General features: G+C 42.9%; 1 protein-coding gene across 6 annotated transcripts in view; it reads right to left on the bottom strand.

Moving 5' to 3' along the window:
- LOC140467425 (solute carrier family 45 member 3-like) overlaps nucleotides 1–22962 on the bottom strand; it is a 180445-nt gene that overhangs the window by 25126 nt on the left and 132357 nt on the right. The window lies entirely within an intron of this gene.

Below are 22962 nucleotides of genomic sequence, written 5' to 3'. Positions count from 1 at the left end.
GATCGGAGATAAAATAGCCAGAATACAAATCTGCAAAAGGGACATACATCAAGTACAACTGTACTTACCCAAAACCATAGTCAAGGCCTTCATTGGCTCTTAATTTCAGACTGTTATTCAATTCAAATTCCACCATCTGCTATGGTAGGGATTTGAACCCAGGCCCCTCAAACATTTCCTGGGTCTCCAGCTCATAGTCTAGCAATCACATCACTGAGGCCATTACCTGAAATTGCATGGCACTGCGAAACACGGATACAGGTTGTTTACTGACATATACTTATTTGTCGGGTGTTAAGCAAATTGCAAACAAGAAGCCTCCAAAAGAGAAAGCCTCCAAATGTATACCTTTGCCATGGCAAAGATGTTGAGGTCAAAACTTTGAAGATCTTCAAGAAAGAACTAGATATGGTTCTTAGGGCTAAGGGGATCAAACGGTATGGTGTGTTATGGACTAGGCCAATATTTTAAGGAGGTAGCCTAAATCCTAACTTTTCCTTATTTTAAAGGTAAATGTAAAGTACCATGTTCTAGATGTAATTAGATTAGATTAGATTACTTACAGTGTGGAAACAGGCCCTTTGGCCCAACAAGTCCACACCGCCCCGCCGAAGCGCAACCCACCCATACCCCTGCATTTACCCCTTCACCTAACACTACGGGCAATTTAGCATGGCCAATTTACCTGACTTGCACATCTTTGGACTGTGGGAGGAAACCAGAGCACCTGGAGGAAACCCACACAGAAACGGGGAGAATGTGCAAATTCCACACAGTCGCCTGAGGCGGGAATTGAACCCGGGTCTCTGGCGCTGTGAGGCAGCAGTACCGTGCCACCGACAACGTGACTGATTAAACTATTTGATGTTAAGCAAAACACAATTTATTTAATCACTATAGTGAAAACACAACCAAAAGAAAAAGGAATTTAGAATAACTTAATTCTATTAGAACACTTCGAGTCATAGAGATGCACAGCATGGAAACAGACCTTCAGTCCAACCAGTCCATCCTAACCAGATATACCAACCAAATCTAGTCCCACCTGCCAGCACACATCCCATATCCCTCCAAACCCTTCCTATTCATATACCCATCCAAATGCCTTTTAAATGTTGCAGTTGTACCAGCCTCCACCACTTCCTCTGGCAGCTCATTCCATACACATACCACCCTCTGTATGAAAAGGTTGCCCCTTAGGTCTCTTTTTTATATTTTTCCCCTCTCACCCTAAACCTATGCCCTCTAGTTCTGGACTCCCTGACCCCAGGGAAAAGACTTTGTCTATTTATCCTATCCATGCTCCTCATAATTTTGTAAACCTCTATCAGGTCACCTCTCCGCCTCCGACGCTCCAGGGAAAACAGCCCCAGCCTGTTCAGCCTCTCCCTATAGCTCAAGTCCTCCAACCCTGGCAACATCCTTGTAAATCTCTTCTGAACCCTTTCAAGTTTCACAACACCATTCCGATAGGAAGGAGATCAGAATTGTATGCAATATTCCAACAGTGGCCTAACCAATGTCCTGGACAGTCGCAACATGACCTCCCAATTCCTTACAGAATAATAGATACACTACCAATTACTAATTAACTGTTCCAAAAAAGTAATATCCCATAAACACACTTTGGAAAAAGGCAAATTCAGTAAAACAGATTTTATCTCACATGCAGTCTAGCAGCCTAGGAAGAGATCCCTCTGGTTTTGGCTGTAATTGAGAAAGGAAAAGAATAGCTTCTACTTCTTCAAGATCACAAGTAACTGCTTAAAGCTAAACCTAAAAACTAAAACTAAAACCTAGAAATCTGATCTATGAGGGCTGGCCACACCCAGCCAGGCTGCTTCTATTGTTCTACCTTTAATAAATGCCAAGCTGTTTACTCTCGTGGTTTTAGTAGACTGCTCAGTATCTCTGCCTTATATCACCTCAAAAAAGGACAAAATAACCTCAAAGTCACAGGACAGAAATCAGGAACACGGTCGATGACCATATTGAATGGTAGAGCAAGGCTGAAGGGCAGAAATGGCCTACTTCTGCCCCCATTGTTTTCAATGTTTCTACACTTCTATAACCAAATATGCAAGCAGAAACCCTAAAAAAGAGAATTTTCCTTTAAACTTTCAGAATGCAAATGTTTCATTTTGTCTTTAATACAAATGAGAAATTACAATGGAAAGGAAAATACAATGATCTCAATTCCTTCAGCCCTCCTATGATAATATTTATACTTTAAAAACTCAAAGCTGACTTCTCTAATTCATTTGGTCTTCCCTGAATTTAAGAACATAAAGGAAAAGCAGGATTAGACCATTCATACCTTCAAACCTATCTCATCATCCAAGAAAAACAGTGGCCTCCACTCCATTTTGTGACTGACCCTCCATAACCCTAAATTTCCTTATCAAAAATCTAAGGCAACCTTGAACATATTCAATAGCCCAGCCTCCATTGCTCTCAGGAGTAGAGACTTCCACAGAGTAATGACCATCTGAGAAACTGTTTCTTCTCAACTTATGACTTAAAAGAGAGACAACCCTAATTATTAAACCGTGCCCCTTGGTTCAAGACTTCCCCAGAGTCCAGTTTGGCTTTAGCCATTGGTCCTGCGTGAACACCTGCACGTCATCCAAGTTGTTCATTGAAAACACCTATTTCACAAAGGGACATTTCAGCTGCTACCTAGAGACTCTCTTTGTTGCTGCAGATCTTGTACATGAGCAAAGGAGTCCCTGCTGTGTTGCAGCATGCTAACTATTCACACATCACTGCAAAGGCTGGAGTTCTTGGCTGAACATGTGCTAACTAAGAATATTTAACAGCATGATTTAAAATGTAACATAGTCTCTTGGGATAGATTTCAAATAAACCAGCCTTCATCATAACACCCTGAGGGACCCAATCATTCCTAGTGAGCCATGCATGAACGAATACTCACTCATCGGATACACTACATCAAACACCCACTCGATGCACCGAAAGCCTACTGTACATAACTACATGGCTTTGAACAAGTAACATGAGAATGGCTGAGTCAATTGCAGATTAGATAGGAATGGCTTTTTTTTGTACTGGATACAAGTTATCAATGCAATAATTAGTAAAACTCTCTATGGATCTATCTACAGCACATGGACTGCAGTGGTTCAAGAGGCAGCTCACCACCACCTTCTCAAGGGCAATAAAGATAGCCCAGCCACATCCCTTGAGCGAATTGAAAATAGAAATTCCCAACACTGCCCTTGCCTTATTGCTTCCTCTCTACCCTTTATTCGTGCATCTGCTCCTTTGTCACATGGTGCATTGTACATGCATCTGGTGAAAGTGACCAGGTTTGCCTTCAGATTATCACAACTAACCAATTTCTTGCCAAGGCTTTAAGACTTCAGAACAGGGAAATTAATGGCGTGACCACAAGTCCCATTCCGATCAGTCAGAACTGTTGCACCCAATCATCTGGTCTTTCAGTCTAATCATTTTCACTAGCTCTGAGCATTTCAAAAGGAGGAGATGACACATGATGAAAGAGAAGACAAAGTTCTGAAAGCCCATGCCATTAAAAAGCATCCTGGGTGCCCTACACCACATTTCTGCAGTAGTTCAAGAAGGCAACTCACCAATACCTTCTCAACGGACATTAGAGATAGGTAATAAATGCTGGCCTCATCAACAATGGCCATGTCCCACGCACAAATAAAGACCAGGGACATGGGGAGAAGGGAAAGGAGGAATTGGGAACTGGAAAAAGCAAGGAAAGGAGGGAAAAATAATTATGATCACCGGTTTCAAACAAAGTAGTCATGAACTGGTAACACTACATAATGTTTAAATTAGAAAGAGAAACAGAAATTGCTGGAAAAGCTCAGCAGGTCTGGCAGCGTCTGTAAAGAGAAATCAGAGTTAACATTTCTGATCCTTTTGGTTTTTATAATGTTTAAGGTGTCATTATGGACACTTACAGCACACCATTTTAAAATGCGAAGAAACAGTTTTATATGACTCAACTTGAAGCATTTGGGATACATTACATGGGACAGAGCTCTCAGGATGGTGGCATTATCAACAAATTCTATTGTCAGGGTTGTAATAAGGACACATTAAAACAGATACAATAGGTCCTGCTATAACGCATGCTTCTTCAACATGATTGAAGAGTTAGGACTGTTATTTGTAGAATGCAAACTTTCCTGAACTGTATTGGTTAGAGCGCGATTCATTTTAGTTTAAATGGTGTGGCTATTAGGCAATCTTATAACGCAACATCACACGGGGATGGAGCTATCGTGTTATATCAGAACCGAATGAGTTTTAAACTTTCTACTGATTAAGCTGATTGTTGAGATGGAAACCTTGACACATTGTTGTGGAATCTTCTTTTTTGGTTAATACAGCAAAAGGAGGGTGTCCTTAAGAAATGTTTAGGTACATGCAAGGGCCTTGTCTGCAAGAGATGGCCAAGTTAATGTTGGTAGAGTGTGCGATAAGGAGGCGAGGGGCATGGGGGTGAATGATGTTGTTGCATTTAAAATAGAGACTGGAAGAATGTCTTTTAAACTCACAGGGCGCGGAGTGTCTTTGGAACGCTCTAAATGAAATGGTGATGCAACAAGTCCTTGAATATTTTTAAGGCAAAGGTAGATTGATTCCTGTTAAGCCTAGAGGATGAAAGGTTATGAGGGCTCAGTGGGAATGTGGATTTGAGGTTACAATCAAGACAGCCATGTTATGATCTTGTTCAGTGACAGAGCAGGCCCAAGGGCTACGTTCCCCACACTTTGCAAACCTCCGAGGACTATGTGACGCAGTGGCTTCTGCACTTGGAAGGCAATCCTTCTGCATGGCCGTCTTGACAAATGCATGGCCAGCACTGCTCAATGGGCAGAATGGCCTGTTCATTGCTAACTCATAAGTTTCCAGGTCACTGAAGGTAAACCTGAATGCATTAGAAAACCTACAAGCTTTTTTTTCATTATTATGGCCCTATTATTGTGCATGGGATATGAGCATTATCGTCAAGGCCAACATTCAATGTCTATCTCTAATGTCCTTTGGGAAGGCATTCATAGAATCCTACAGTGTGGAAGCAGGCCATTCGGCCCATTTAGTCCACACTGACTCTCCAAAGAGCACACCCATACCCTATCCCCCATATTTCACCATTTCTAACCCACCTAGCCTACACATCCCTGAACACTAAAGGATAATTTAGCTGGGGGTCAAAAAGTGTGGTGCTGGAAAGGCACAGCTGGTCAGGCAGCATCCGAGAAGCAGGAGAGTCGACGTTTCGGGCATAAGCTCTTCATCAGGACATTGAGCTTATGCTCGAAACGTCAACTCCCCTGCTCCTTGGATGCTGCCTGACCGGCTGTGCTTTTCCAGCACCACACTTTTTGACTTCGATCTCCAGCATCTGCAGTCTTCACTTTCTTCCTGGACAATTTAGCACGGCGAATCCACCTGCAGATCCTTGGACTGTGGAAGGAAAACCCGAGCACCCAGAGGAAGCCCGTGCAAGCACGGGGAGAATGTTCAAACTCCACACAGTCACCCAAGGAATTGAACCTGGGTCCCTGGTACTGTGAGGCGGCAGTGCTAACCATTGAGTCACTGTGTATTTTTGAACTGCTGCGGTTCATGTAGTACCAACTTAAACAACATTTTGCTTCATTCTCAGCAACCAAATCACAAAGAATGTATAACAGAGAAACAGGTCACTCATCCCAAACACTTCTGCAGTCGCCACAAACCTTTTCCCACCTACTTCACCTCGAGCTTCAGCACCTGCTTCTGATCCTCTCTCCTTCATCCAGTGGCCTCTGCATGTTGCCACGTTGGAGCAAATTTTCCTGCTCTTCACCTGCTTCAGCAGCTACATCCTGAAATCGCTCGACATCTTGCCCACTTTGGGGTGGGGGTGGGGTCTTCCCTTTATGTCCCACGGTTCACATTTCACATCAAAGCACGTAATGTTAGCAAGACACAGATATCGCTTGCTTTGCCGAAGGATAGCAGGAATCAACTCCAGGTTGGAAGCTAACCCCCTCCGACACAGCCTGCCCCCTCTGCTAGCAGCTGGAAACTATGCGAGCTTCTTTCCCAGCTCAAAAAGCTCCATCACTATCTGGAGCGGATGCAGCAAAGCATCAATGTAATGTTCTAAACACACTCCAGAAAACTGTAAACTTTACAGGCATGCATTGACAGGGCAACAGCTGCAGCATTTTTGTCCTTAAATACGGAACCATTCAATAAGAAGAATGCTGCGATGGATCACATCTGTGGTATTTTTCCACAGAAATGAACAACAACTTTTAGTTGTTACCAACAGTGTTATTTTGGGGTCAGATCTAAAGTGTTGCACAACTCCACTGGCCCCATACACTGAGCACAGATTGAAGCCAACCTGTCAGCAAAGGAATGAAGGAGCTTTCCAAGGATAGGAGTCATTTTTGTTAAGGAACATCAGCGGAGATACTGAGAAGACAAAGACTAGGGAAATAAAGAAGCAATTCCAGAGATGGATTAACAACTCTTCAGACCTTGGGTGAAGAGGACGTGGCCACATTGCAAGTGTAAACCCCAGATTTTTCCATCATAAATTGCACTTGCCATCAATAGTCAAAGTTTCATAAAACCAATGCTTCCCAAGTGTGAACCGTCTGAACTAACCTCTCTTATGAACTCTCTGGCACAAACCAATCCAGCGTCTATTTTGAGGACCACTCAAGTCACTCACTATGTGAAAGGGTGATCCGGGGAAGGAAGCAAGGTCAATGCTGCCATTGGTGTCAGCCATGGCTGAGTTGATAGCATTCTCGCTTCCAAGTAAGAATGATGTGGGTTCAAGCCCACCCTCTGACTGTACACACAGAAAATCTCGACCCAAAGGTTCATGCAGCACAGAGGGAGAGTGCTGTACATCTGGGGGAGCTGTCTTTCAGATGAGACATTAAACACATACCAGATGAGTTTCAATAGATTCCAAGGCACTCTGTCCAAAGGAGGGCAGGGGAGTTATCCCTGATGTCCTGGTCAATAGTTATCCCTTTGATTAACATCACTAAAAAGAGATCAGATCATGATCACCTTGCTGTTTGTGGGAGCTAACTGTGTGCAAACAGGCTGGAGAGTTTCCTTAATTATAGATCCCAGTAAACGTTACAGCCAATGAAGGGCTTTTAAAGGACTTTTAGATATCCTGTGATCATGAAATGCTCTACATTATTGCAAGCCTTTTTTCTTTTACTTTCATTGGAATAAAATCTCACAAATGTTAAAAAGAGTCAAAGGAGAGATAAATAAACAGGCGCAACACTATACTAGATGGGAGTGATTGATAGGAGGTCCAGGAGGGCAAGCAAAGATTAGAATCTTTTGCAAAAAGTATGGTGGCAAGACTTCAAAGAATGGTGGGAAATTAGTCTGCACAGAACAGGGAAAGGCAAATACCATGGGAAAAGACTAGAAGACAGACAAACACTCAGCAAGGAACAGTAATAGTTCAAACCCAAATGTCTATTGAGTACATTGCCATGGAGGCATGTTCAATTGAAGCATTCAAAATGGAGTTAGAGTGTTATTTACAAAAGAAGACAGTGTAGGGTGAAGGCAGCAGAATGGTAGTAAGTGATTTGTTCATTCAGGGATCTGGTGCAGACACAATGGGCTGAATGGCCTCTTTCGGTATTGTTAACAATTCTGTGATTTGAGTCCACCTTGGTGACTACATTCCCAAAATGGGCTCAGGAACCTGACCACCAGACATAGTGAGGGCTCGACCCCATACCAGCACTGCATTGATTTGAAGAGTGGGTGCTTAAAGTTGCCAGGGGTGGAGCCTCCTACATCTCATGGTTTAGCTGGGAATGTGGCAGTAATTCAATTGGAAAGGAAGATAGATTGGCATTCGATCAATGGCACCCAGTATCTCCAAGAGGTAGAAGCTCTCTACAGATTGCCTGTGACAAAGACAAATGGCAGCCCATGATGGGGCGAACCACAACCTAATCAAAGTTCAACAGTGTTTAAGGCAGAGGCAAGTGGTCATTCAGGTAAAAGGTAGATAAACAAATTTGATCTGGAATTATGATGCTCTGTGTACCTGCATTATCTATTCGTCTGTTAAAAACAGACTTCCACATTTTATAAATCTGACAGTGGAGAGCAGGAATGTGCGAGATTCTATGTAGGTTTCTGAGGACAGGTCTGCCATTCTGAAGAAGGGTCATCGACCTCAGAACGTTAACTCTGATTTCTCTCCACGGGTGCTGCCACACCTGCTGGGCTTGTCTAGCAATTTTTGTTTTCATTGTAAGGGGAAAGATATAAAAAGGGACCAAAGGGGGAACTTTCCCACGCAGAGGTTGGTGTGAGTATGGAATGAGCTGGCAGAGCAAGTGGTGGAGGTTGGTACAATTACAACGTTTAAAAGACATCTGGGTGGATATCTGAATAGGAAGGATTTGGAGCCTTTATTGCTGGCAAATGCAATAGGTGAGGTTAGCATATCTGGTCAGCATCGACGAGTTGGACCGAAGGTCTGTTTCTGTGCTGTCCATCTTTATGATTTTATTGATAATGTAAGTTTGCCAAAGTGACTCACAAAAATAGATCACCTACTCTCCCGCCCCTTACTGTCCGGTTAGACAAGCTCTCAAATGGGTCAGTCTTTAAACTTGAACAGATTCTCCCATCACCCCATCCTCTGAAAACAGTAGATGCTATTGTAATGTAGGGGTACGGCTATTACCACTGAGCTAGGAAGCTCAGGTTCAAGCCCTACTTTTTCCAGAGGGGTGTAATAAGATCTCGAAACAGGCTGATTATAAAATATCTCCCTCTGAAACTCGCAGTGCTGTCCCAGAGACATCATCTTTAAAACTGGAGCCACACCCAGTCCAGACCCCACTGACAACTGAAAGTCTAGCTCCTGGTCTCTTTGGATGGAGGGGCTGCCAAATTCTCAGCTGAGCCACTAGGTGGGGCTCTCTATCCCAGGCAATGTGACCCTCAAACATAGACGCTTCATGTTTTTTAAAAACAGGGAGTTAACACTTAACTGGATTCAAGGACAAACTTAACTAAAGGAAGTAATGCAAGCCCAGAACCAGCAGCAAGACTAAACAAGTGTTGAAAATGCCAATTCTGTCTGGAATTCTACGAAAGACAAAATAATAAAGGAAAAGCAAACTGAAGAGATAAATCACTTCAATAATGCCATTCCTTCCACACAGGTTATTTGTCAGCATGCATTCTGCAAACATACGGACCACTGTGATCCACATTTTTCCATTTGTTTGTAATTACTCAAAAATCAGCTTGCAATACTTTATAACAAAGTTGCACCAAACCACCTCCGGCTTCAGAAAATCTCAGTCTGCAGGTAGAATCAGAGAATGTTGCACACACAGAGTCAATACAGGTCACTTCAGCCCATTGGACCTGTACCATTGCTGCTCTTTCTGAATCTCCTTGTCTAAAGCCTGGCTTATGCTCAGTCCCTATGTCTCTTCTTTAAGCAATCATTTCATTTTAATTTTAGTAAATTCTTCACTGCTTGAGTAAAGTTTCTGATGTGGAAAACTCCCAAGACCAACCTTTCCAGAAGATATTTTCTTTTCCAACCTCCACTTTAATCTGCTCCGGTCTGACAAGTGTTGGGTAACCCTATTGTATTAAAGCTTTCAAGGATTAATGGTTTTCCCAACTGCCGCCCATGGTGAATCACCTTGCTCAGAAGTGGTTAACACTAACTGAATCTGTGTCAGAGTGTACGCATGTTTGTATATGGATGTGTCATTGATGGGCAGCATGACAGGTGGAACAGGTTACTGGGTGGGACAGTTTGGTTAGGAACAAGACTGGTTCGTAATGTAAGAAACGATTAACCAGGTTTGCAACATCCTCTTGATATAAGACTATTTTAAATAATGTACAGAAGGTACAAAGTACAGAATATGGTCATTAACACATGTCTGTAGGAATAGAGTGTAATCCTGGAAAAGCTCAGCAGGTCAGGCAGCATCCGAGGAGCAGGTGAATGCTGTGTTTTTCCAGCACCCCACACTCGACTCTGATCTCCAGCATCTGCAGTCCTCACTTTCTCCTACGTGTAAGGACACCATAATCTGTTTCTTGACACATGAGTCTGCAAAAGGTTAATACCAAGGTGTGCCAATCATTATGACAATTCCAAATGTACCTGTGGGCAGACCATCTTAGGACCTTGGGAAAAGTGAAACTAAACATTGAGGCCTCCTCATAGTCTCTGTAATGATGCTAATCACATTAATATAACCTGCTGCTATGATGCAATTAAATATTTATTGTTAACACTAAGAAACTCTTCTAGTTAGGCCACAAAGTGATTTTTCTTCAACAGCACAAGACCAAGCAGATCCTGTAGTCTCCCACAATTAAAATGGATGGTGGCAGCTACCTTCAATGTACACTGTAGTAAGGCGTGCCCTTAGAACATTCCTGCCTGGTGTTAATAACCACTGGTGAAAGATTTTGCCTAATTGTATGAGGAGAGATAAAAGCTCCGCGGTTTATGACCGATTCAGTTATTGAGACATGAGTGTTAGGTGAAAGAGAACTTTTTATGCAATGAGTGGTAATGACCTGGAACACTCTGCCTATTTGGACACTGACAGTGGACGCAGATAATCAAAAAGAAATTGAAAGGACACTTAAGAAATATAAGCTTGCAGGGATAGGGGACAGAATAGGTGAATGGCACTGATTAGACTGTCCCGCAGTGAGCTGGCATCAACTCAATGGGCTAAATAGCCTCCTTCTGAACTGTTCTGGACTTTCTGACAACCCAATCTCAACTTTTTAACCAAAGTGCATCAAGTGTCACTTTGTATCTACTCCTGTCAACCCTTGTAAGCTCTGTGTAAACTAAGAGCCAGTGCTGGGGACAGAAATCTCATTCGGTGGTTACCTACCAATTACCTGCATTCCCTGCAAGTGGAGGTTCATCACATATGAACTTAGAACAATGACAGGCTATTTGACTTTGGAAGGCATTACAGACATCTAATTCAAGAATATCAGCACCTTATGAATATATAAATTAGGAGCTGGAATAGGCCACTCTGCCCATCAAGCCTGCTCTGCTATTCAATAAATTCATGGCTGACCTAATTACATTCCTATCTACCCTTCTGATCGCCTTTAAACCCATTGCTTAACAATTTACCTATCTCTGCCTTAAAGATATTCAGGCTCAGCTTCTGAACACTCGGAGGGAGTTCCAAAGGGCTCATGATCCTTTGAAAGAAAAGGTTTCTCCTCTTCTCTGTCTTAACTGGAAGATGGCCAATTTTTAAACAATAGCACTCATTCTAGATTCTCCCAGGAATGGAAACATCCTGTCCAAATCTACCCTGATAAGATCTGTCAGTATCGTAAATGGTTCAGTCAAATCATCCCTTCTTCCAAACTAAGGGGAGGCAGCAGAAGTGTCACTGGATGAATAATTGAGAGCCTTAGGCTAATGGTCTGGGGACAGGGGTTTGAGTACCTGTATGGCATATAGTGAAATTTGAGTTCAAAATAAAACACAGTCCACAATAAAAAGCTAGCCTAATGACAACCAAATAACCACTGCTGATTATAGTAACATGATGGTTCTGTCTTTTTAAAAGTACATGGATTTTTTTGTCTTCTTGCATCAAAGGATACCTTAATCTTTTCTTTTTTCCTAAATTGCTCTCTAAAGTACTGAACAATTAACCTCAAGGGATTTTAAATAACTCATTTAAATACATGTGAACACATTTCCAGATACCATTACACCACTCTCAGAACTCAAATAACGAAACACTTCTTCATCCACAGAATTCACAAATACAAATCAAACTTAAAGCCGTGCATGGTTTTGTCCAGCTTGACCTTGACATTGTCAAATCGGAAGAATAACACACGTACCTTCATCACAAACGTTCCTATGTTTACACTCCGAATTTCATAGGCACTCTCAATCCCAAGCCATCCCAACTTCTTGGAAATGACATGATGAACTTTTCAACTTAATTTTAAATTTAACCTCTTCCTTAGCACCCCCCCCCCTCCCAAAAATGTTTAACAACATGATGGGGGTAAATTCATGAAAGTTCTGGCCTCCCTCTGGGGGTCAGTTTCCATTCATGAGAGATGGCAACGAATGGTGGAGTCACTGGGCTCCTGGCCCCTTGACATGCCCCAAAAGAATAGAGATGGTTAAGGAGAGATTTAATATAGGTGTTGAAAATTATGAAAGATTTTGATAATGGAAAGTGAATCGAAACGTTCTATTGGTTGTTTAAAGTACTGTATGATGTGGGAACATAACTCAACTTCTAGAGCATTGAAATATCCCCACCTATAATTGAGTGCCAACCTGTATAAAGATCATAAGGGTGAAGTACTGGCATGGGTGTGGATGGTCACCAATTTTAAATGTCGTCAACATCCCATGCAAAGAATGATTGTATCTTAAAATTCCTGCGCATCTTTGCAACTTCAGAAATATGGCTGATTCTTGACTGTCATCTGGGCAATTCGGAATGGGGAATAAATGCTGGCCTAGCCCTTGATACCCACATCCTATGAATAAATGGTTAAAAATACAGCCCATATCGCCTTGTGCCCATAAAAGATACAGAAAGTAAATTAGTCTTTGCAAGATAAGAAATCGAGGTTGACTACTAATGTGAGTGCATTATTGTTATGGCTGAAAGGGAGGTGAATTGGGTCAACTTTATGTCGAATCTATAACAAATATAGTTGTGGAGCAAGATAAATTGGGTAATCTGAAATGTCAGATTGACCTGTACTCTGCAAGTTATGATGAATCATCACAAAGTCTTGGCATGGCTATTAAAACTGCCGTACACAAAATAGCACCTGAGGACTAACTTGTGCTTCAGAAATATTTATCAAAACTATGCTGAAAGAAGTTGCAAACCACCAAATGCCCACAGGAAAATAAAAGGTAACCCTTTTACCCGTGCCACGGAGGCAGTGCTTACTGTTTTGGAATACAAGTCATTCCATCTGCACAGAAGGTATTGACTTAGGACCCAGTACAGTCTGCACTCTTAAAAGTGGTCATTGTGCACGTGTCACCCAAAAAGTGTTAATTCCCCCTAAAAACGGGCTAACACATTCAGTGACCACTGAGACCACAAACTGCAAACACGTGGTGGATGTTTCAGGGACTACGTCATCCATCTGCTGAGAGAGGCCCATTGTGATCATTGTCAACAAGTTACTGCGCAGAAACAGAAGTGTTAATCCGATGATGCAATCCCAGGCCTCCTGGGTGGTGTATATTAACCAGTCCTTGTAATCTTTGGTTTGTTTAGAGCTCACCCCTCCTACGCCCCAGTGAGGGTGGATGCACAATGAGTTCATACATCACTGTAACTCTCTTCAATTACTGCATCTCACAAAAGGGATGTGATAGAAATTCTCTCTTGAGGAAGAAATGGCGAGTGGGTGGAGGAGAAAGAAAAACACAAATTTGCATTATCACAGCACCCTTGACAGTATCAGGAAGTCTCAAGCTCTTACAGACAATTAAATACTTTTTGAAGTGTTCTAAAGGACAGAACCTCAGCAACTAATATACGCACAGCAAGGTGCCAGAAAGAGCAAAGGCAGAACCATCTGACAACAAACTTCAATTTAAGAAAAGTTACAGGATAATCACTGGACACAGCAGCAGGGAGAACCTGGATTTTCAAAAATGGCCGGGAAGGGGGTGGCCGGAATGGGAAGGTTTGGTGGTGTGTTTAATATCCTAGTAAAAACAATGACTGCAGATGCTGAAAATCAAATACTGGATTAGTGGTGCTGGAAGAGCACAGCAGTTCAGGCAGCATCCAACGAGCAGCGAAATCAACGTTTCGGGCAAAAGCCCTGATGAAGGGCTTTTGCCCGAAACGTTGATTTCGCTGCTCGTTGGATGCTGCCTGAACTGCTGTGCTCTTCCAGCACCACTAATCCAGTGTTTAATATCCTACCCAAAGCACTGCATGTTCCACAGCACTGTACTGAAGTGGCAGTCTGGACTATGTCTCCAAGCCTTTTATTTGAGACTTGAATCCACAAACCAAATTTAGAATGTGACATTGCATATAATAAAATTGTGAGGATCTGTTTTATACATTCGTGGTTAAAAACTTTCCCTAGTGATTTATATTTTATTCAATTCAGATTTTTATATTCAATTGAACGAGAAAATGATTCTCCCACCACCATCATCTTTACCCCAGTCAGAGAGGTGCTGCACTCTATTCACAGCCATTTGGTCCCCCCAACCCCCCCAAGAAATCTTACTCAAGTAACCAATATTCTCCATCTGCACCCCACCCACCAAAGACATGTTTCAAGGAAACCTACTCAATAGTATTGCTGCAGTGTTCTGGTGAATCGCAGCACAAACTGGAGGAACAACATCTTATGATTTTAGAGAGGATTTGTAGCTCAGCGTTATAAGTTTGCTCGCTGAGCTGGTAGATTTGTTCTCAGATGTTTCGTCACCATGTTCGGTAACATCATCAGTGAGCCTCCGGTGAAGCACCGGTGTTCTGTCCCGCTTGCTATTTGTGTGTCTTGGGCTGTTGTGGTGGGTGATATCACTTTCAGTTCTTTTTCTGAGAGGTTGGTAAGTGGGGTCCAAATCGATGTCAAAAGAGAAAATGCTGGAAAATCTCAGCAGGTCTGGCAGCATCTGTAAGGAGAGAAAAGAGCTGACGTTTCGAGTCTAACTGACCCTTTGTCAAAGCTAAAAAAAGGGAGAAATAAGATGGTATTTATATTAGGCTGACGCCTCCCTTTCTCTTGCTCCCAACTCTCTCATCACCTTTTTCCTCTCCTCTTCCCCCTTTGCTACCCTTCTCCCATTTTCCATTTTGCCTCTGCTTCTGCCAACCCCCCCATCCCCCACATATTTTGTCACATACCACTGGCTTCAGTCTTGGTCATTCACAGCTCCTAAGCTCCCTATAAATCTCTCTATGCACTGTCATTATCATCTCTTTATTGCTACCTTTGCTTCTGGAGCCATGACTCACCTTCTCTCAGCCAACATTTTTCCAAATCGATGTGTTTGTTAATGAACTTCCGGTTTAAACACCAGGCCTCTAGGAATTCCCGGGCGTGTCTTTGTTTAGCCTGTCCCAGGATGAATGTATTATCCCAGTTGAACTGGTGTCCCTCTTCGTCTATGTGGAAGAATACCAGTGAAAGTTGGTCAGGTCTTTTGGTGGCTAGTTTCCTGCCTGTCTGTCCAATATAATGTTGCAGTTCTTGCAGGGTATTTTGTACATGACATTCGTTCTGCTGGTTGCTGGTATGGGGTTGTTTAAATTAGTCAGGAGCTGTTCCAGTGTGGTGGTAGGTTTGTGGGCTACCATGATGCCAAGAGACTGGAGTAGTCTGGTCATCATCTCAGAGATGTCTTTAATGTATGGCAGGGTGGCTAGAGTTTCTGGGTTTATTGTATCATTTTGTTTAGGTCTGTTGTGTAGGAATCAGTGGACTGTACTTATCGGATACTCGTTGTTCGTGAATACGTTGTACAGGTGTTTTTCCTCAGCTTCTCATAGTTCCTGGGTGCTGCAGTGTGTTGTGGATCATTTAAATAATGTCCTGATGCAGCTTCTTTTGTAGGTGTTGGAATGATTGCTCCTGTAGTTGAATATCTGGTCAGTGTGTATGGCTTTCCATTAAACACTGGTCTGCAGCTCTCCATTGGATTTTCGTTCCACCATTACATCTAGGAAGGGGAGTCTGTTGTTGTTCTCTTCCTCTTTGGCGAATTTTATACCAGTAAGGATCTTGTTTACCTGTTCATGGGTTTCTTCTAATTTGTTGCGTTTGTGATGACAAAGGACTCATAGCAGACCCAAAACCTGGGCTGGATTGTGGGAAGGGCTGTTCGTTCTGACCTCTACATAACTGCTTCTGCTAAGAGTCCTGATATCCCATTGATTTGTTTGTTGGTCTTCTCATTGAAGATGAAGTGGGTTGTGAGGCACAGTTCTACTAGCTTGAAGATGCTGTTCTTGCTGATGGTGTTGGTGCTGTCAGGTGTTTGCGTCCTGGTTTCGTCTAGCAGTGAGGCCAGTATCTCTTTGGTGAGAGTGATGCTTATTGATGTGAATAGGGCCGTCATGTTGAATGAAACCATGACCCCGTTGTCCTCTACCTTGGCATCTTTGATGATGTTAAGGAGTCCCTGGATGGAGTGGCTGGAGTCTTCTACTAGGTGTTTCAGTGTCGAAGAGTGTGGTGCTGGAAAAGCACAGCTGCTGGGGAGAGTCAACATTTCATCAGGAATGAGTGGTAGCCAAGGGGGCTGAGAGACAAATGGGAGGGGGAGGGGCTGGGGAAGGTAGCTCGGAATGCGATGGGTAAGTGAAGGTAGGGATGAAGGTGATAGGTCGGAGAGGAGGATGGAGTGGGTAGGTGGGAAGGAAGATGGACAGGTAGGTCAGTTGAAGAGAGTGGTGCCAAGTTGGAAGGTTGGATCTGGGATATGGTGGATGGAGGGGAAATGAGGAAACTGGTGAAATCCACATTGATCCTGTGTGGTTGGAGGGTTCCAAGGCGGAAGATAAGGCATTCTTCCTCCAGGTGTTAGGTGGCTAGAGTTTGGCGGTGGAGGAGGTCCAGGACTTGTGTGTCCTTGGTGGAGTGGCAGGAGGATTAAAGTGTTCAGCCACGTGGGTGGCGGGGTTGTTTGGTTCGTGTCCCCCAGAGTTTACGTTGCAGTTCCTTTGGTAGTCCTTAATCTGGAGAAACAGGGTGTGTTGGATCCTTCAGGTTTCATTCTTTTGAGGTCTGTCTTGTTAATTTCACCTGCCTTGAAGTTTCTTCAGGGACGCTATAATACAGTTTTCTAGGTGTGGAGTTGGGTCCATTGCCACCTGTTGGTAGGGATCAGTATCTGTGAGTAGTGTGTTGGCTTTCTCACTGTACTGTGTTCTGTTCAAGATGACAGTCATGCTTCTTTTGTCTGCCAGTAGGGTTATGATATTTCTGTCTTTTCTGAGTCCTTCCAGGGCGTTCCCGTCCAGTGTGTTGAGGGTGTTCCCTTCTTTCTTTCTGCTTCGTGTTTGTACTCTGTCTGATGGCCTGCTGAATTTCTTCCCTAAGCCCATTGTCTTTCAAAGTGGATTCTAGTGCTACGAGGAAGACCTTTTTGTCCACATCCCTGTAGTTGAAGGGACATCTTATCTTCAGACTAAGCACTTTACAGCCTTTCTGGGCATAATATTGAGTGCAACACCTTTAAATTGTGAACATTTTTTCTCTTTCTTTTAGCTTGTTATCATGTCCTCCCCTGCCCCATCCCAATTCTCCTCCTCACCTGATCATGACAATTCCCATTGTGAATTCCATGACAAGGCTACTTTTCTCTCTCTCCTGCCCCAAGGAAATTCTCTGCCAGTTCTAATAGGTTTCTGGGAGAAAGGTGAGGACTGTGGACACAGGAGATCAGAGTCAAAAAGTGTGGCGCTGGAAAAGAACGAGTCAGGCAGTTTTCCAATCTGTTTCTGTCCTGGGGAGCCTTGCTGGCTGACTGCAACTTTTATCCCAAAGTGCAACTCTCAAGCTGTTGTCGAGTTTGCTCTCTGGTCACCTCCTACACTACATAGGATCCCAGCACTACCACTGTCACTCACAAGAGGGGGTTCAGGAGAGGGGAGAGCTGGGGCATGAGAGGTTCAGTAACAAAGAGGGTCAGTGAGAGGGACAGCCTGGGAGCAGTAGATCTCCAAAATTGGAGCTTTGGCAAGGAACACAGTCCACTGTGTTCAGGGGAGTGATGAGAGCATTCAGGAGCGAGCTTTAGTGAACAGGATCAGCAGCAAATGGGAGGTAAGTAGGAAGTTACCTTTTTTCCTGTATTTTTAAACTTTATGTTATTGTGAAACATTTCATTCACCAATGTAAGAATTTAGCAATGCAAAATATTTTGAATTAGAGTGTATATTTTTTCCCATGATGAGAAAGGCTCTTCAGAACCTATTTATGGCTTTGACATTAGTTTTAATGGGAAAACGTGATTCGCTTAAAGTCTTTTCACTTAAAGTTGTAACTTTCAAAAAGTCAGCTACAATTTCAAATGAGGACTCATCGTACTTGGTTGTTATCACATTGCTGTTTGTTGCAGCTTATTGTGCAGAAATTGGTTGCTGTCATTCTTACATTAAAACAGCAACTGTCTCTTCAAATGTACTTTATTGGCTGCAAAACACGTTTGGACGTCCAGAGTTATGAAAGTCGCTTAAAAACCACAAGTTTTTCTTCTTGGTTTAAGAGCAGAGACAGAAGGGTGCCACATACAATATAAACACCAACACTCACTCACTCACACGCACAAGGGACATTAACTTGCACATATTATGAGAATCATATGTACATGCAGGAAAGATACACACACACACACATATTGCAGGACATATACACATGGTTCACTGCTATTGTACCAAACAGCCCCTCCTTTTAATATTCAATTAATCTGAAGCTGTACTAATTCCCCATAGGCTGTCACCTGCATGCTTTTATCACTTGGAAAAACAGCTGCACACAACAAGAGGAGCTAATGTAAGGCAATGGGCATGCCAGTCCCTGCTCCTTCCAGTCAAGTACTTACCAACTAAACAGCACCAGCTTCCTCCAGACTGAGCCAGTGATTACAACTGAGCATCGTCAGCGTGAGAACCAGAGTCTGGGCTGATTCAATGTTGAAGTAACGAGGCAGATACATACCTGAGAAAGCTCTTCTGCCTACCATCTCTCTCCACCTCGCTGCTCCTCTCCCATAAAGGGCTTCACAATAATGAATCTGTGGGTGGTTACAGTGCAAACAGGTTATACCAATCCCAGAGCCAGGAGCCTGCCTTCAGGAGAAGCGGTTTCTTTTTATTAAAAAAAAACTCACAAAGATAGGATTAGTGACAACCTGCAATTTCATGTGGAGGTGGCTTCTCTGTAGTAATGTGTTTAATGTTGCTGGGAGACTAACCTGCACTATTTTAAAGCTTGTAAAAGCTATTAGAAATTGGATGCTGATGCCTAAGTACAGAACAAGCCTGGAGTATGTGGTCGATGCATTTCTCTTGTCAACGGATGGCTCCCTGGGTTCACACGGAAATACTCAGCAAACCCGTTGCTCCTTTTACAACAGCCCTGCACTTGGTTGCACTCAATGACATCATCAGGTGCAAAGTGCCCAACGTTCAATCATAGGATTAATGGTGGGCCAGCAAAATCAAAACGTTAAGCAGGAGCAGCTCTGTAATGTGGAGAAAGGAGGGGTCAATTGCAATCACCTAGGAAGCTGGGCTGCTAATGTCTCCAAGACAGGAATAAAGCCCATTGCTCCAGTAACAATCACAATCATAATCAGAGTCATCTAAGTGGAAACTTTTGCACATGGTGTGATCCATCATATCTCCTTAGCTTTTATGCTACTATAAAATGCCTTGGGATAGTTTGCTTTGCTACAAGTGCTACATAAATGCAAACTGTTGTAACCCTAAACACACACACATATGTGTGTTTTATTGTTGGTGGCTGCTCTTCCCACTACCTGGCACTTGGACATTGGAATTACCAAACCTAAAGCTAAACTTACAATCTGATTTGTGAATTCATTCCAATGTCAGGGGAAATGAATGGAAGCCAAAAAAAAGTACAGACTTCAATGAATATACTCTCATCATTGGCTGAGCTGTTTGTGCAGTGCAGTACTGTACTGATGGAATGCTGTGTTTTAATAATGAGGCATGAATCAAGGCCTTGTCTGTCCTCTCAGGTAGGTGTTGAGATGTGTGTGTCATGGCATAAAGAACAGGGGAGTTCCTTGGGTGCCTTTACCGACAGTTATCCTTCAGGTAATGTCACAAACACAGATTCATCTGTTGTTTGAGAGACTTTGCTGCGTTCGGATTGACTGTTGCATTTGCCTATATCACAGTCACAATGGCTCAATAGGAGAACTTTGTTGACTTGGAATGCTTTGCGATATCCTGTGATCACAGGCAGCAGGGTGGCTCAGTGGGTTTGCACTGCTGCCTCATAGCGCCAGGGACCCAGGTTCAACAACAGCCTCGTGTGATTATGTGTGGAATTTGCAGGTTCTCCCGTGTCGGAGTGGATTTCCTCCAGATGAACTATTTTCCTGTCTCAGTACAACGATGGGCAGGTTACGTGGACTGGCCACGCTAAATTGTCCATATTGTCGGAGGATGTGCAGGCTCGGTTGCTTTGCTATGGTAAACGCAAGGTCACAGAGAGGGTGAGGGGTTGGATCTGGGTGGGATGCTCTTTGGAGAGTTGGTTCTCTCTACCCACATTGTAGGGATTCTAAATGATTAAAAAGGACATGAAAGCAGGTTTCCAAGCAGCATTTAACAATATGAAAATTGTATCATCAGCCTTCAGTGCATCCATAGCCAGAGCAAACTGTGGCCTCAATGCATACACTGTCTTCAAGTGAAATGGAATGGAAGTTCTGCTCTTGGTTTCTCTGAAGTAGCACCCTAAAATAATGGAAGTGTCACGTATCAGTTATATTTTGGTGAGAGTAGGCAGCCAAGAGACTTTCCAAACCAAATGATAGAATTGGTAATCTAATGACCAGTCAGTATCTTTAGCAATATACATTCCGGTACACTCTTTACTCAAGTTATGAGAGGTATTTTATGCCATACTGTGTTATTTCAATTCCACTTACAATAAATAGGTTACGTTTCCTTCCCATCAATAATTTATTGCCACAGATCCTGAAGAGAATTGCACTTTTCCAGGGGTAATTTGTGAAGGCCTCAGTTCAAGTGATTGGTTCCCTTTAAAATTGACAGTACACTGGCCCTGACTGAAACATGATAACTTCTTCTCAGTTGTGCGCATCCAACAATACCTTCCCTTCATGACCAAGTGACCAGCGTGCAAGGGCAACCAGTAGCTGAAGACACACAAACAAAGAGGCTTTCAGATACTTTTATTTTGAAACAAAAAGTCTATTTTTTTTATAAATCTGTGTGGTTAAGAACAGTGCCAAGCACAATTCCCGTGGTTTTTAGGACACTTGACGAGAGCAGTCAGCGTTGAGCAGTGACTTGGAGAACCTGCACATGGGTGAATCGTTGCAACAGTCAACTACAGAACAAGTGCATATCAAGGTACTAAGGTGTCTCAAAATCAACAACAACTGGGTTCACTCAAGTACAGGAAAACAAGGGAGACAAATGAAGAGCAGTCATTTGCAATTGGTGGATGTGGATGAGCTTAGATGGGAATGGAATGTTCTACCATCAGTTTGAAACAGACAACCAAGTGACATTTCTGAAGATATTATCTTGGGGATGGATGTTTTCAAAGAAGTGAAATTAATGCCACTCTAAATGTTTTGAAGAATTTCTGCACTTGCTTTTGTCACACAAGCCAACTCTTTACATTTTAACAAAAGCAAAATGCTTCAATTTACAAGAAAACCACAACTTGCCTGAAGCAAGCTAAGCTAGGCTGGGCGCAAATTATAGATTTTGGAAACAACAGGTCACGAAGAATGCAATGTGTTGATCATCTGCACTGGAATTCAGATCTGATACAAATTTATTGGACTATTGCCATTCTATGCCAAGTTGACCCGTATTACAAATCATGATGTGATTTGCTGGCAGCCAGCAAAAAAACAGCTCAAATTTCAAATATTCAGAAGAAGGCAAACGGCTAACCCATGGATATATTAACCTAAAGCAGCAATACTCAACAACAAATCCAGCAGTTTCCTCCTCTTTGCTCAACCTACTTTGGTTATCCAACATGGCAGTTTACTAGTGGAGCCTGTACAATATTATTCAAACTCATCAAGCTCAAGAAATTTTGCTGCAGCATTAATGATTCATTCCAAACATAAAAAAAACAATTGTAGCCAACTGGAGGTCACCAGTTCAACTTTAAAAAAAATCATTAATTTATTTTCTGTCTACAAATAGTTTACCTCAGGCATTCCAATGAAAGCTTCAATGCACCTTTAGCTTTGACTACCACCTGATGATGGAGCAGCGCTCCAAAAGCTAGTGCTTCCAAATAAACCTGTTGGACTATAACCTAGTGTTGTGGGATTTTTAACTTTGTACACCCCAGCCCAACACCAGCACCTCCAAATCATTGCACCTTTGTGGAGCAGGTGGAGGTGGTGATTTGCTGCTCTTCATCCATGGTAGGCATCTCCTGATAACACTCCCCCTCCCTCCCCCTTCACCCAGACACAAGTCTTTCACAGCAGGTTTCATTGGATTGCAATCAGGAACAAAAGCACAGCTGAAGTTTCTCTCCTGAACTCAAGGAAGCAGTGATTACTGGTTTAAGTGGACATTGTGAATAAATCTAACCAGTACGAATACAGACCCGAGTTGCATGCTCGTCTGTAAATGCCTGACTGGATCTGATCATGGAAGCTAAACAGACTCAGGCCTAATTAGTATTTGAATGAGTGACCATCTGGGAATACCAAGTGCAATAGGCTTTTGCGGCTGTGTTTTAATGTCCCTACTTCTGAGCCAGAAGGCAAAAGGTTCAAGTCCTACCTGCTCGAGAAGCCATAGCTCAGAAGAGGTTGATAAAAGAAAATATACAGTTGGCTTGTTGCTCAATGGATAAAACACTTCTGACTATTATTTCCATATACATATGACAGAATACTGATCTTTGTATTACATCTGTCTAGTTATAAATGGGGTCGGTTAGCTGTTGGCTGGATGGCTGGTTTATGATACAGTGATTCCAATAGCATGGGTTCATTCCTGCACTGGCTGAGGTTACAGTGAAGGACTCCCCTTCCCAACCTCTCCCTTCACCTGAGGTATGGTGACCCTCAGGTTAGAGAGAGAGTTAGAGAGAAAGAACTGGTGGCAGTTTAATCTGAAAGAGTAAGTAGCCCTATGGGCTGGT

The sequence above is a fragment of the Chiloscyllium punctatum genome, chromosome 45 (assembly GCF_047496795.1).
Source record: "Chiloscyllium punctatum isolate Juve2018m chromosome 45, sChiPun1.3, whole genome shotgun sequence".
Lineage (NCBI taxonomy): Eukaryota > Metazoa > Chordata > Chondrichthyes > Orectolobiformes > Hemiscylliidae > Chiloscyllium > Chiloscyllium punctatum.
The sequence above is the reverse complement of the archived record's forward strand: the minus strand, read 5'-3'. Positions and strand labels throughout refer to the sequence as shown.